Source organism: Mauremys reevesii, linkage group 15, assembly GCF_016161935.1.
Source record: "Mauremys reevesii isolate NIE-2019 linkage group 15, ASM1616193v1, whole genome shotgun sequence".
Taxonomy (NCBI): Eukaryota; Metazoa; Chordata; order Testudines; family Geoemydidae; genus Mauremys; species Mauremys reevesii.
Window position 1 is genome coordinate 10,233,104 of NC_052637.1, and position 4,430 is coordinate 10,237,533.

The 4,430-nt window shown below is 43.6% G+C and overlaps 1 pseudogene; it reads left to right on the top strand.

Annotated features, from left to right (window-relative positions):
* The first annotated feature begins 170 nt into the window (after positions 1 to 170).
* LOC120383736 lies at positions 171 to 1,103 on the top strand (annotated as a pseudogene).
* The last annotated feature ends 3,327 nt before the right edge of the window (positions 1,104 to 4,430 follow it).

The following is a 4,430-nucleotide window of genomic DNA, read 5'->3' on the forward strand; positions in this document are numbered from 1 at the left end:
TAAATTTAGTATAGTTAAAATACATATTTAACAGAATGGAATAGGACTCTCTTTACTTTCATCCTATGGAACAGATGATCTCCACATACTATTTTAATTTATTTTTATGATAAGTGTTAATTTCTTTTTTTTTCTGGTCTTCTAGGTCACAGATTTCCTAATAACTGACAATGAAAAATCAAACCACAGTGACCGAATTTATCCTCCTGGGATTTTCCAGTGACCCACAGATGCAGATTTTCCTCTTTCTGCTTTTTTAATTTATTTACCTAATCACTCTGGGTGGTAATATAGTGATCATGGTGGTGATACGAGCTGATTCTCACCTTCACACCCCTATGTACTTCTTTCTCTTCCATTTATCCTTTGTTGATATCTGCTATTACTCAGTCACGGTGCCTAAAATGCTGATGAACTTCCTAGCAGAGCACAAAACTATTTCTGTCAATGGCTGCATTGCCCAGATGTTCCTTTTTATCCTCTCGGCTGGTGCTGAAATTTTCATTCTCTCAGCCATGGCCTATGACCGCTATGCTGCCATCTGTGATCCATTACATTACGTGCAGACAATGAGCAAAGGGATCTGTGTTCAGCTGATAAGTGGTGCATCGACCATGGGCTTCTTCTGTGCCTTTCTTAACACAGTTTTTGCCCTCAAGTTGCATTTCTGTGGGCCCAATCAAATCAGCCATTTCAGCTGTGAGCTCCCTCCTCTGTTACAACTGTCCTGCACTGACACCCTCACCAATCAAGTGGTGCTTCTTATTTCTGCTTTGGTATTTGGGTTGAGCTCCTTCCTCCTAACCCTGATCTCCTACATTCACATCATCTCCACCATCCTGAGGATACGCTCGGCAGAGGGCAGGCGTAAAGCCTTCTCCACCTGCAGCTCCCACCTGATTGTGGTTGCCTTGTTGTACGTGACAGGTTTTCTCCAGTACACAAAACCCAGCTCAGTCTCCTCTGTGATTCTGGATGAAATGTTCTCCATCCAGTACAGCATCTTGACCCCCATGTTAAACCCCATCATCTACAGCCTGAAAAACAAGGAGGTGAAAACAGCTCTAAGGAATATATTGGGGAAATTCAGGTTTCTCAATTAGTGTTGATTCTCTCATTTTTTTAATGTCAGAAAGCATAGATTTGTGGGTAACTAGTGTTTGAGACATTCTCAGCTCAGATAATTAAATGACACTTTGGGCAAAATCCTCCACAGATCCAGTGCAGATCCATTGACGTCAATTGGCCAGATCCTTAGCATGTGCAAATCAGCATAGGTCCATTGGAACCAATGGGTGCTGGAGTTAGACCCACCAAGGGTCTTGAACAGGAGAAATTGAGAGATATCCCATAACACAGTGGCCAAGGCATGCACCTGGGAGGGGACAGATCTCTGTTTCAATCATTTCTCCTCATCAGACACTTGAAGCGGGGGTTTCCCACATTTGAAATGAGTACCATAACCACTGGGATAAAAGTTATACTGGAGCTCCTCTTCCTAATTCTGTCTTCCTATTTCCACAAAATCAAATTGATATAACTGGCCATGAACAAATTCAGGCTGGAAATTAGAGAAAGGTTTCTCACCCTCAGAAGGGTGAGGTTCTGGAATAAACTTCTAATTGGAGCTGTAGAGATGCACAACTTAATTAGTTTTAAGAAAGTGTTGGATAAAATTATGATGGTGTGATGGTATGGGGCAGGGCTCAGCAACCCTGGTGCTCACTTCTGGTTTATGTCTTATGTTCCTAAAGGACATGCTTCAGGGTTTCAGCCGGACACCATGGTTCATGAAGGAATCCTTCCTCCTCCCACCAATGTATTCTGGGAGGGTGAGGGTTTTTTTCCTTTTTTTTTCTCCTTTCTCTGAAGCATCAGGGATGGCCACAGTTGGAGATAGGATCTTGGATGGGATGGGACAAGGCTCTGAGGTTTTACTAAGTTTTCTCTCTCACACATATTTGCCTACACTGTTCTTGCTCACATAGTCAGGGACTAACTGATTGACAATTAGCTAAGGACACAAAAACTAACTACAATTTTTTAAGTACATTGGAAGCAGGAAGCCAGACAAACAATCAGTGAGGCCATTGGACGATCAAGATGCTAAAGGAGCACTCAGGAAAGACATTACTGTTGTGGAAAAGCTAATTGAATTCTTTGCATTTATCTTCACTTCAGAGGATGGGAGGGAGATCTTTTCAGCTTAGGTGATAAATTAGAGGAATTGTCCCATACCGAGCTGTTGATAGAGGAGGTTTTGGAAGAAAATGATAAATTAAAAAGTAATTAGTCACCAGGACCAGATGGCATTCATCCAAGAGTCCTGAAGAAACTCAGATATGAAATTGCAGAACTCCTTCTTTTCCTTACAGTCATGAAATCTATCATTTTACAAGCACTTTCTCCCAAAATCACCTTCCACCTTCCGATTTGCAACCAGTTCCTCCCTGTTGGTTAGAATCAAGTGAAAAATGGCCCCGCAGCCACATCTTTCACCCCTACTCTGATCCCCACCCCCTAGCTAAGCCCCTTACTCCCACTCTGGCCCAACCTGCCTAGCTAGGTTTTGCAGTCCTGAGGTCCCAAATGGATCCATTGCAGAGTAATAGGTCACATCCATTGACTCTTATTGTATACATTTGTGGGGTTTTTGTTTGGTTTTGTGTGTTCAGAAAACCTAAGAAGCCATTTGCACTGAAAACACTCAGTTCAGCCTACAGGAGCAACGAAGATTACTCTGATTGTTAGAGATATCAGGTTTGGTATTTTAAAGGATTGTAAGAGAGGTGCTCAAATCCTATTAATTCTCCCATTGACTTTAAAACCTTAAACCAGACCAAGACTCTTATTTCTATTTATTTGAAGGTAAAACCCCATGGGTCCAGAACCCAGGTCTGCAGAGTTATTAGTCACTTAAGCACTTCAAAATGCTACACAACAGCAGGTGTAACCAGCCTGCATGCAACTTCCCATGACTGTGGTGGAGACAGACCATGGGAAGTTCCACATCAAGAGTTTGATAGGGAGCAACCACATGGCTCCTGACTGGCTCCCTGCCCTATATAAACCCAAGGGGTGATCCAGGAAACAGTATAGATCTTCTGTAGTTGCTCTGACTGTTCTGGCTCTATGTTCTTGAACTCCTGGCTTGACTGTGGCTTGTTTTGGACTTTTTCTCCTGACTCAGACCCTGAAACATGACTTGGGCTCTGATACTCGGTATTGACACTGGCCTGGAACTGACTATGAACTCCTTGGCTACCCAGAGACTCAGGTTTGCCCCTTGGCCCTGATTGCCCTTTTTGAGTTCCTGAAATTGATAGTCTTCCAAATATCCCATGGAACTGGGTGTAGTAAGAGGAAGGCCTGGTATGAGGCCTAAGACCTGAACTAAAGTAATGGTCAAGACTTTGCTAACATAAAGCAAAGTTAAGCTGTGAGCCAGAGGCAGGCCCTGCTCACAGAAGCTGGCAAGAAAAGGGCTGATGTTGCATAAACATATATTCACCTAGTGTAGTAAAGTATAAACACAGTACCAGAACACACTATACTGGAACATTCCACAGATAACAAGGAACAGGCCGACCCATCCCAATGACAAGGCCAAAAGGGTAATATGATGGATAGAGTTGTTTTGATCGAACCAACATGTACTAGGTGAGAGGCAGCACCTTACCATGTAGAGGGGTTGTACCTTGCTGCGTAGAGGGGTTGCACCTCAATACGTCAGGAGTGATGTGTAACTTGTTTGTACCTGTGTATAAGAATGTATCCCTGGGGTGGTGTCTTGGTCCGGCCGAGGGGGCAGTGGAAAATCCCGCCACTGACTGAGCCAAGTCCATTGACCGTGGGCGCATACACGTAGTATGCCCCGAGTTAGACTAAGAAATCTACAAGGAATTATTATTGTGTCCAATATGGCAATAAACCTGGCCGAAGTACCTTCGTACCTTACTAGACTCTGTGGTCATTGGGGGTTCTCTTCGGGTCTGCTGTGTCAGCTATCTTCAAAGAGCTGGGACAGCACACAGAGGAACATACGCACACAGCCGAGTGATATCAACATTGAACAGAGCAGAGCACCACATCGGTAGCACTCTGACAACACTGGGGAGTGGTGTAGCTCATAGAGCCAGCTTGCCTTTAGTATATTCAATGCCTTACCTTCATTATTGATTAAGAGAGCTTTAAACTAGGAATTTGGGGGAGATGGTTGGGAGATCTCCAGGTAATCTCCATGCCAGAATTTAACACCGAGAGGGAAGAAAACAAACTAAGAGAGGGTACAGCCATGAGCAGAAGAATGGACATAAGGAGGAAGGGTAGTGTAGATACCAGTCTAATAGGTGATACTGGTGGTAGAATGTCTGTGCCTAACCAGATAAAGAATGTCAGTGAAGCCAAACGGCAAAAATTAAGCTGTCTGT